This window comes from Geospiza fortis, unplaced genomic scaffold (assembly GCF_000277835.1).
Source record: "Geospiza fortis unplaced genomic scaffold, GeoFor_1.0 scaffold55, whole genome shotgun sequence".
In the NCBI taxonomy this organism is placed as follows: domain Eukaryota; kingdom Metazoa; phylum Chordata; class Aves; order Passeriformes; family Thraupidae; genus Geospiza; species Geospiza fortis.
The window spans coordinates 11,135,802-11,147,594 of NW_005054308.1; positions in this window are offsets into that span (position 1 = coordinate 11,135,802).

The following is an 11,793-nucleotide window of genomic DNA, read 5'->3' on the forward strand; positions in this document are numbered from 1 at the left end:
CACAGATGACTCTTTAGAAGTCTGATTCATCCTTATGGTCAGTCAGTTGTTTTCCTAATATTTAGGAGCTCTTTAGAATTATGAACATTAGATATGGAAAATATCTAGCTCTTTAATTTTAACCAAAAAAAGTCCCTTCTAGGCAGTTTTTTATGCCAGGTAGAGAGAATCACAGGCACCAAAGCGAAAAGGGACAAATAAATTATCCAGCACGTGCCCAAATGTGTCCATGTCACAGCGACTGTGCATGAATGCAGGATTTATTGGCTATAAATAAACCCTTTGCTCTGTCCTGGACTTTATGCAATGGGAGTGCACAGACCATTGGAAAAGGAGCCAGGAAAATTCTTTCCTGGACCTTTATTTCTTACCAGGTCAGTATAAATAGAGCTTTTTCCTTTGATTTTAAATTCTGTGGAAGTGAAGAGTGCCTGTTCTTCATGCTAAAATACAAGGATAGGATTTTTTACTGCTTTCCTCCCTGCAGTAGAATACAATTGTGAAGGCAGAATTGAGAGATTAGTTTTTCCTGAATAGCAACTCTACACAGCACACATCCCTGCAAGAGGGTGCTTTCCTCCCAGAGGAGTTTACAATCTGAATTTCAGGTGCTTCACAGCTTTTAAAAGGGAAGGGTGCTGTGAACAGACAATATTCTCATCCTTAATAGTTTAAAAGTAATGAATCAGAAGTAAAAAAAGGTGTAAAATCCAATATGAACATTTGTGAAATGTTTACTAAATGGAAAGAGATTTTGAGTTTAAACTGTTTTGTCAGTTGTTTTTGTTTGGGTTTTTTTTTTCTGAGCAAGGACCAGTAACCATTCTCTTCTTTCTGTGAAAGCTGAATATCATGGATCACTTCACTCTGGGAGCCTCAGAGGAGCATGAGGTAGCAGGAAGATGAGTCCTTTTTGTGTTAGCTGAATTTACTGTATTTTTGGGGACACAGAACAGCACAGAAGTGCTGAGGGAGGTGAGGGATGGCTGCAGCACGGCTTGGAAAGGGAGAACCTCACTGATACCTACCCATGGCACCTCCTAGAACTGGCACTGGTGAGGAAAAAGCCTCTGTGTGACACTGGGAAAAGTCTGCAGTGTTCAAACCCCACAGATGTTGTTCTGCCTCAGCCCTGAGGCTTCTTTATGAAGGAGATGAATCCCAAATTCTGCTGAATTTTCCCTTTGCTGCTGTAACCTCCTGCAGGAACGTTTTCATGCTGGGCTGAGGATGCTTTGTGCAGCTTGGGGAGTTGTGCTCACTGCATTGGCATTGCCAGGGAGGACTGGGCTGAGCGGTGAGGAGCAGTGGCAGGGTTACATTTTGAGGCTGTATTTCAGTTTTTAACCAAACCTGGTTTGTGTGCAGGGCCCCTGGGAGGGCAGGTTTGTCCCCACAGGGGTGGCAGTGCCATGGCTTGGGGGAGTCCCTTTGCAGCTCAGTTTGCTCACAAGATCAGAAAGAATCTCTGGAACTTTGAACAGAAGCCTCGGTGCAGCTTTGAAATGCTGATTTTTAACTCCTCTTTTGCCAGAGGGCAGAGCAGCCCTGAAAGTGCTGATGAAAAAGGACAGCACGAGGTGGTTGCAGATGTTTTATTTGTTATTGCAAATGTTCCTGCCTTCCTGCAGCTGCTTGTGCTCACCCCTCTGCCCTGAGGCATGGGAGGAAGGAGCTGCTGGCCAGGACACTTCAGGGCAGCCACTGAGTGGGACAAAAGTCAAATAACAACTGCTCTGGGTGATTCTTTCCTCTTCTCCTCTGTCCCATGTTCTTTCCATGCTGCCCAGGTGGAGATTTTTTCGCTTGTGACCGTACACAGGTTTGTGTAACCAAATTCCAAACCTTTATTTATTAAAAGATGGTTTTGTAAATCCATTCCTACCTGTGCCAGGAAGGGAGGAATAGCAGTGTTAGCTTCAAAAGGGACCCACTTCCTGCAACTAGTGGGATGTGTATTTGTGGCTCCTGGGTATTTATTTACATAAAAGCACAATAAAACAGCCATAAAATTATTTTTCAGGTAATTAAATTAGATGATATCTAAAAGATGTGCTGAACATTACCTGGAGCACGTTGCATTTGGCCTCAGTGCTGTTTGTGCAGCCTCCAAATTTCATTTCCAGCAAAACACAAGAAGCTATTAAAATGCAACAGCAAAAGCAGCCAGGCAACCAAAATAAATACTTTTAATATTCTTATTTAAAATTAATAAGTATCTATTAATGCACACTGTCCTGGCTAAATGGGAACTGAAATAAATGCCATTTGCCAGAGTTCAGTGCAAGAGGGAGTTCTTGGGAATTAACTGGAGATTAAAGCTGATTATGGCTGGAATTTCTTACAACAGTGGGTTTCAGCCCTGTTCCTCTTAGGCCTGGAATTGTTTTTTAGCAGTGACATGGATCTGGTTTGACCCTGCTGGCAAGCAGCACATTTTTTGTGTATGGACCCTTTAAAGCAATCTAATTTATCTATATGAATTGGGGATCACTGATTGGAAACATTTCCTCCAAAGCATTTGTTTATAAAGGAATCCATATATTTATATATTTATGTTTTGCTGCTGTGATGGATGCAGCAGCTGATATCTCCATTTATGCTTTTGTGATATTCCTGTCCTGTCCTGGAAGGGGCTCTCCTGCCTTCTGCTGTTCGAAATGAACAGTGCTGGGCATGTGCTGGGCATTTTTAAGGGGAAATCTGCCATACTCGCTGCTTCCTGTGCCTTCCCCCATCCCCCGAATTTGTGAATGTGTGAATTTGGCCCCTCAGAACGGTTGGGTTTGGGTTATCCATCAGTCTGGAGCAGGGATCTTCCTTCCAGTGCAACCTGCAGAACCCCGGACCAGACTGGAAGCTGGTGTAAATCAGCTCAGCTCTGTTCCCCAATGTCCCAATCAGCAATTATCAGTCTAAATGAAGAATTAAGAGATCATTAGCACATTAATGACAACAACAGAGCATTATGGAAATGAACTCTCAGCTGTACTGGAAATCTCTTTAGCACTCTTCTGCTGAATGCCAGGCTCTTTTTCTTCCTGAAATGTTTCACTTGTCTGAGTGTTCTGACACAAAAACAATTTTCAGTCCTCCTCACAAACTTCAGGCACTGCAGTGGGCACGGGGAGCTCGTTTTGGGTTTCATGCTGACATTTCCAAGCTGGGACTGAGTGATGCTGCTGTCCTGTAAGGCTCTGCAGCTCCAGCTCTGCAGGACCAGCTCCTCCTCCTGCTGCTGCTTCCTCCTGGGTTGTGCTGCCAGTCTCTCAATATTGACTGTAAACCCAAGAGGCTGTGTGTGATGAGTTCCATGTGACATGTTGCTCCCTTTTTATGATCTTTTGATAAAGCCAAAGTTCCTGAGCAGTAAAGTGAGTGTAAAACAGCCCCAAACGCTCCCAGTCCTCTGGGAGGACCAGGGCTGGGGCTCTGCTGGCTGAGGGGTCCCAGGCTGGAGCCCCGGCCTGGTTTGGGGCTGGCAGAGGGATGGTGAGGCTGGCAGTGGGTTTGTGGGGCTGGCAGTGGGTTTGTGGGGCTGGCAGAGGGATGGTGAGGCTGGCAGTGGGTTTGTGGGGCTGGCAGAGGGATGGTGAGGCTGGCAGTGGGTTTGTGGGGCTGGCAGTGGGTTTGTGGGGCTGGCAGTGGGTTTGTGGGGCTGTTTGTGCTGCCCAGCTGAACCTGGAGGTGTCTTTATTATGGGATTGCTGTGATTTGTTGTGCCTTTGTCCACAGTGAGTGTGGCACAAGTAGAAATCAGAGATTTTTTGGGTTTGTGGCTTTTAATTTTTGTGTCATTGTAATCTCAGTCCACACCTGGCTGTGATTTGCTGTTGTGCCTTTGTCCACAGCATGGCACAAGCAGAAATCAGGGATTTCTGGGTTTGTTGGTTTCTATTTTTGTCTCACTGTAATCTCAGCCACTCCTGGCTGTCCCAGCCAGGCCAGCAGAGCTGCACCATGGAAGCTGCTCCCTCCTGGGAGGAATCTCAGCCGCCCTTTTGTCTCTGCTGCCTTTTGCCAAGGGGTTGGAATCCACTGCTGGTGGGGCTGAAGAGCAGAGGTGAGAACTGCAGGAAAAGCAGTTAAATCCTGGCTTTGAGCCATGCCCAGAGCCTTGGCCTGAGGTTGGTGAGCTCTGCCTGGGCTCTGTCCCAGGTCCAGCTGAGGGTGAAGCTCTTCAGGCCAAAACCTGCTTCAGGGCATTATCTTCTCTTGTGGCTTGGGTTTCTTCCACCTGCTTTGGAAAAGGGATTAAACACTTCAGTTAATTGACATTTTTAGTTTTTTTGTTAATGGACATGGCTTAGGTGGTGAAGCTGAGATGCAAATATTCCTGTGCTGCTCTTGCCATGCTGGGCTCTGTGTTTGTGCCGCTGCCTTGGTGGATTTCTCCACACCAGAAGGGTTTGCCCTTTCTCCTGGCACAGACAAGAGCAACCCTGGCTTTAGTGCAGCCTTGGCACTGGGAATGACCTTGTTAAATCCCAAGAATTAATTACACTGGGTCATCATCCTAATGAGCCTTTGGAGGGTCAGCTGCTCGTGTGAAAATCAACCTGATTTTTATCATTTCAGTCAGATTCTCTCCGAAGTGGAAATCTTTCTGCGCCTTGCTTTTTCCTTGGAGATCATTGCAGTGCTAAAAGCAAGGCCTCTGGTTAGGTAAAATGGCAAATATTTAATATTTAGATTTAGTTCATAGCATAATTAGTACCTGTCTATTTTATTTTCTAGAGATTCTATAAGCTAAGGCATAATGGTATTTGATGTGCAAATTCATCAAATGTTGCAGCATTGGATGGAGAACCAAATTTCCATTGAGGTAAAATTACTGCTTTAATATTTGAATCCCAGCTCTGACAGCACTTAGTCCATCTCCCAAATGATCTAAAGATTCCACATGGAGGTGGGAAACATTTTGTTGAATTTGGGTCCAATTTTTTATATTTGATTTTTTTACTTAAAGAAGTAAATTTTAGGTTTATTTGAAATGCAATTGAAACATGGTTAAGGAGAGGTAAAATCTCGTTTTTTATGACAAGCACATGATTCTTTGAGTCTTTAGTTTTGTGTTCCTGAATATCTCTAATATGTTCTTGGTATGTCCTGGGGTTTTTTAATAATTGAAATTTGGTGGTAAATAATTGAAATTTGAGAAAAAAATTGAAATTTGGTGATTTAATAATTGAAATTCTGGTGATTTTTTAATAATTGAAAATTCAGAATAATTTTAGATGTAAATAATCTTCTGCAGAACACACGAAGTGGCAAACTGTGCCTGGAGCTGGTTGGAGAACCAGTTTAACCAACCAGGACCTCAGGCCTGGCCTAGGTCCCATTGGTCAGCAGATCTGACCTGTTTACAAAATAATTTGTGTGTTACTGGAGTAAAATGTGGGGAAATTATGGTGTGTGTGGAAAAGATCACTTTATTTTTTTGCTGTGATTTGTCTGTGCAGTAAAAAGCAGGTGTAAAAGCCCCCAGGTGGGTGGTGGGGCGCAGGGTGCTGGGGGAGCTGTGTCACCCTGTGGGGACAGAGCTGCTGCCACCAGCCCCTGCCTCAGTGCTGGGCTCACCAGCCACAGGTTTGTGGGGAAAATTTGATTTTGTCCCATGTCCTGCCATCAGTTCTGTGCCCATCCCCTGCCTCGTGCTGGCTCTCTCTCCTTGCCCTGTCCTGTCCGAGCTGTACCCGTTGTTATTCTTAACTGTTAATTTGTTAGCACGAGAATTTTCTGTCAAATCTGGTAAAATCACTGGGATTTCTTCAGCACAATTAAAAGATGACATTTATGGGGTTTTTTGTTGTCACTGACTGATGGCACCTTCTCCTTGCTCTGCCCCAGCTGCTGTGTGCAGCCAGGACGGGGTTTGTGGTGGCATTAATAACCAAAAACAGCATGTGGGGACAGTGATGTGCCCCTGTGCCAGGCCTGAATTCCTGAGGTGTGGAAATGGCCGCATTTTGTTTGGTGTTTGGTGCTGCTTGTACTTTACAACAGGCGCAGTTACGGCACCTGCTATTGCACGCTCAGCCTTGCAGAACTGCTGCTGTGGATTTCAGTGCTCCTTGAGATAAATTTCAGTGCTCCTTGAGATAATCAAGCTGTGCCAGGGAGCTTTAGGGTGGATTTTGGGAAAGGTTCTTCCCCCAGAGGGTGCTGGCACTGCCCAGGCTCCCCAGGGATGGGCACAGCCCCGAGGCTGCCAGAGCTCCAGGAGGGTTTGGAAAACCCTCCCAGGGTGGGATTTTGGGGCTGTGCAGGGCCAGGGGCTGGGTTTGATGGTCCTTGTGGGTCCCTCCCCTTTGATTCTGTGATTCTGTCCCAGGTTCTGTGGCTTGCTCAGGTCATGGCCAGGAGGAGCCAGAAAAACCTGCGAGCAGCTGTGAGGGCAGTTCTGGGCAGTTCCTGTGACATTGTGTATGCAAAGGTGTCCTTGAGTTATGGAAAAGGCTTTCCTGGCCCAGCCTGGCTCAGCTTTTACCTGAGGATGCCTTTTACCTCAGGGGACCTCTGTGCACAGGCTGCAGCTCCTGTGCTGGTGCCAGCAGAGGAGAAGGAGCACTGGGGTACAGCAATGCCTGCAGGAGCTCCCTCCTGAAAAGCAGAGAACAGCCCTTGCCTCCAGGCAAGCCAGTCTGGTTCCCAGCTGAGGGAACCAGGCTCAGCCAGCAGCACCTTTATTTATTTATTTATTTATTTATTTACCTAGCCAGCTTTAGGCTCTGCCTTACCTGGGATTAACTCATCCTTGCCATCCCTGCTCCTGTGGGACCCCCAGCCTCTGGGGGCTGCTTGGGAAAGGTGTCCCAGGGCTCCAGCCCCTTCAGAACCTTCCACACAAACCTGTGAGACCTTTGGTGCAGCTTCTGCAGCACCTCCTCGTGGAGAAGCTCCATCACCCCTTGTCCCAAAGCTGCCACCACACCCTGTGACAGCATCCCAGTGTTTGAGTGGTGGGAAAAAAACCTCCTCCTGTTTGAAATCTGGTGGAAGATCCAATCCTGTCACGTGGCGGGAGGTTAGATGAGGTGTTGTGTTGCAATAGGACACGAAATGAACGTCAGGCACGCTGAAACTTCCAAGGTAAAAAGAAAAAAAGTTTATTTCTCCATCTCAATATATATAGAATTCTAAAAGTGACGCTGCATTGGAGGATGGAATTGCCACCTCTCCACTGACACTGGTCAAACCAACAGTCCATCAAATTTTTCCTCCTCCAGAAAGGAATGCAAAACCAATCATTGTTTACATAAAAGTGTGTGAGAAACTCCATTACAAAAATTTAAACATCAGAAGGCTTAGAAGAACTTAAAGAACAGGGTGACAGTATTGGGAGAAAACTCTTCACTGGGTTGGAAGATCATCTCATTCCAAACACCTTCCCAGGTGCTCCAAGCCCTGTCCCACCTGGCCTTGGACACTTCCAGGGATGGGGCAGCTTCTCTGTGCCAGGTCCTCGCCCCCTGAGGGTGCCCAACAGCCTGGGCTGGGTGCCAGGTCAGTGGGAAACAGAAATGTGTCTGCACGGTTTTACGCCACTGTATTCATCTGGAATCAGCTGAATCTGTTTGCAGAGCCATTGCAGTGATTATCTGGATAATCTGGAAAAGATCCATAAGCACTGGGAATGTGCCATGCAGGGAGAAGCAGGGACAGCAACAAGGGGCAGCAAAATGAATTTTTTCCTCCTTGTTGTATAGAGTGCTCCCCAGAACCTCTATAGCTGACGTGCTTGGCTCTTTTTTCCATCTTCCAGGAGTGAAAATGCTCTTTATAGTTGTTCATTTGTAGTTCTCCTGGTCCCTCAGCCCCCCCTAGGTGCAGTCCCAGGGGCAGGGACACTTTTGGCCTCTCAGTATTTGTGTTATCTTTGCCCTGCTGGGGCCCCTGAACATTAAACTGCCCTGCCAGGGAACAGGGGATGTTTCCTGGGATGTGTTATCTCCTGCAGAAATGTAAATAATCCCTTTCCAAGAAACAACTGCAGAGGTTCTGTTCAGCTTTTTTGTCCTCGGGTGCTTCTGCTGTGTTTTGCCATCTCAGCAGTGGCACCACTTCTGGGCTTGTCTCCTTTTCCTTGTTTTCCCCTTAAAAAAGATGATGGTTTGCAGTAAATACATTTCAAGTGAAGCTGAACCAGCAGCCATCCAAAAATGCTGTCAGAACCCCCATGTGAAGGTAAGGGAAAGCATCTCTCTTAACCTGGCACCTTTACCTGCCTCACTTCCTTTTTTTTAAAAAAAATAAAAATTGTGATCTAAGTCATGGGGAGCAGTGGGTGCAGCCATGGCTAAGCCAGGCTGCCCCATGACCTCAGAGGCTTCCAGAAGCCAAATAATCACAAATATATTTACAAACCTTAAAGCAAACCAAGCCCCTTTGTGCAGTGCAGTTAAATCTGTTCCCAGGAAAACTGGAGGTGGCAGCCTGTCCTGTAAAACAGAAGGGATGCACTCACACAGCAGCACAAACTTCAGTTTGCTGCATTTTCCTGTTGAAAATGCCTGGATAACAATCCCAGACACAGGAAATTCCATGGTTTTTGCTCACTTCAGGCTAGAAAACAGCAAATGCCCCTCCTGCATTTCCTTATGGCTGGAGCTTGTTGGCACTGCTCTGTTTGTCACCTGCCTGCAGCGTGGCATAGATGGATGTTTAATTGCTCACACACCATGCCAGGAATAAAAACTTTGGATTTCATGCTCTGGGAAGCAGAGGGGGCTGTGTCAGTGCAGGCAGGGTCCTGTCCCCACCTGCCTTGTCCAAAACCATCTGTGCAGCCCAGGATGGAGCTGAGCATGGGCTGAGTTTATAGTGGCAATAAAGAGCAAGCCCTGAAGATGCTTTTGGAAACAAACTGTTTCAGCTGTGCTGACCTTGCACAGGGAGGGCAGCACAGCCCTGGGTGCCTCAAGGTCACCTGGAGTTCCCTGGTGGGTTTCTTTTTTTTTGTGATGCTTTCCCCATAGAAAACATGAAACTTTTGTATTTTCTGCCCTTGCCTCACCTCATGCAGGAAAAGGAATTCCAGAGATGTGCACAGTGTCACCTAGGGTGTCCTCACAGCCCCTCTGCTGGGATGGAGGACATGGAGTGGCCTGTCCTCAGTGCCCACAGCTGGAATTTCCAGCACAGAGAACCAGCTGGGACAAGGAGCTTGAGAGCTGCAAGAAGTATGGAATATCTTAAAGTATGGAATGTATTGAAATAGACATTTATTATTGGAGTGTACAAAAGCAACTGGGAATTTGAGCACAAGAAAGTGGAGAAAAAAGTTCTAGGGGAGGATGGCAGGGAAGGCTTGGAGGTGGAAATCTTGGGGAGGGGGAAGAGCAGGGCTCTGTCAGGGCTTCCCAAGATTGATCAGGGCATAAAGGAAATCTCAACAGATAAAAGAGCTCCAGAGTATAGAAATGAAGATGGAACTGGGAGGGAAAAGCAGCAGCAGCAGGCTGGAGGTAACCTAAATCCTGCCACACATTGAAAAAGTGCTTCACCCCATTCTTGTGGTGCTCAGGGCAGAGATCCAGAGCTGGAACTTCCTAAATAAGATCAAACCCAAAGATGGATTGTGCTCAGCTGTGTTTCATCCCAGGGAACAATCAGACTTAAAAGTCCAGCCTGGCCAGCTCTTCAATGGCTGACTCATCACTTCAGTGAATTTCAGGATGAAGGATTCATGGAGAAAATAGAAATTCGGGTCATTTGCTGGAGAAGAAGATGGAAAAAGAAAATGAGGAGTAGAGACCACATCATCCAGGCCAAGGCACAAAATGAGCTGTAAGTAGGAACAGTTACAAAGTGCCTGAAAGGAAAGATAGAGTCTGTTACTGAGAGCAGGGGAAGGGAAGGGGAACTCTCAGTGTTGCACCTGAAAATACATGAGCTGTGGAGGAAAGGCAGAGGGGAAAAAAAAAGAATTGATATAAATAGATAAAAAGATTGAGCAGCTGCCTCCCTACCATGTGCTCTCATTTTCTCCTGCTGCCAGAGAACACGGATGTTCCTTATTTATTTACTCCTAATTACTGAGATCCAGACTTCCCCTGATGAGATAAATGCAGCTCAGGACGCTGGTTTCCCCCTTCTCTTCCCTCAGGGTGTCTCCCCAGCATCTGCATCCAAACCCTGTGGAATTCCACCTCTCCATCCCCTGTCCCCTCTCCAAGGTGCCTGCCTGGCAGGAATTGATCCAGCTGCACAGGGCATGGCACATCCAGCAAAATCTGGACTGGGCCAGTGGGAAAGAGATGGAAAAGAAGGGGGCAGAACAGGGGGAGTGTGTGCTCAGAGGGCTGCTGGAGGTTGTTGGCACAGCTGACAAGGGCAGAGCAGTTCCAGCTGGTATTTATGAGGCTGCTCTTTCCATCCAGGGTGATGAACAATCCTCTTTTCCTGGCTGCTGCTGCAATTGCTCACCTTTACCCACCAAATAATACAACCCTGCTCTTTTCCCAGTTGTGTTTCTGCACAGCAAAGCCCCTTGGTATGTGTGGCAAAAGGCTCTGCAAAATGTGAATTGTGCAGATGGGAATCATCCAAAGTTCTGCTGTCTCCCTGAAATAACCTGTGTCACCACAGCTCTGCTTTGCAGAACCTCCGTGGAGGAAAAACTACCAGGAAAGGAAAGGCATTCTGGAATGAGCTTTGCTTCTTGGTTTTTGGCACAAAAGCTTGTCCAGAATAGCTGAAACCCTGAGCAGAGGAGCCCAGTGGGACCTGAGCTCGCTGGGTTCAGAGAGGGGCAGAGCAGGGAGGTTTCTTTCCATCGCTGCCCTTGTTTAGCAAACACTTCTCCAGATCCAAGCAATCCTCTTATCAGGCAGGAGCACTTCTCTAAGCCCCCTCAATCATTCTTGGTGTCCAGAACAAGTTGTCAGCCAAAATACTCTCTGGGAATGGTGTTTGTTTTCCAAACACAGCTCTGCTTGGCGGCTGCAGCGTTTCCAGCGCCTGCACAGAGATAAAAGAGACATGGCTTGGCTCAGCAGCTCAGATCCCAAGGGAGGTGCCACCTGGGCCAGCTTTTCCTCTGCCCAGGGGTGCTGCCAGGTGGAGACAGCTCTGTGCCCAGGGGAGAAGCTCCAGGTGCTGAGGAAACACCCAGTTTGCAGCCACAGGTAAGATTTGGTGATGTGTGCAGGGCAGGGAATGGGATTTCTCCTCATCCCAGTTCGGTTCCAAACCACAGCCACTCTGGGTCTCCCCTCAGGGGTGTTTTTCTCTCTGTCTGTGGTTCAGTTGTCACAAAAAGGTGTTTTGGTGCAGCTGCATTTTGACTGAAAAAACTTGGAGTGGCTCTGGAGGGTGTCTCTGTAACTTAACCAGCCTGAAAAAGCGGGCTGGTTTCATTCTGCAGATGGGAGCCCCTGTTTGATGGAAGCCACTTATGAAATTTGAAACTATGTAATGTTGAAGGAAACATTAATTGGCAAATTATTTCTCTTACCCACATCTTGGTTCCTAAAATATCCCTTGGAATATCTTAACATTTCCAAAAGAAGGTTTTGCCTAAGTAGCAGTGTCTTGACAGCAAGTCAGAGTTCTTGAAGGAGTTTTAGTTTGAGTGAAATTCAGGGAAATGTCACTGAGATTCAGTGAAGTTCCTGTTTCAAAACAAGAGGGATGGGGAAGGAGTATGGGGGGGGGCCTCTGTGTCTGTGCCCCTTATTTGGAGGTTGTGGTTAATCAGCTCCAGAAGTGACAACAAACGAATCAACCTTGGGAAAAAGCTTTTGTTGGATTTGTATGAGATAATTTGCTTTTATTTATTTATTTATTTAT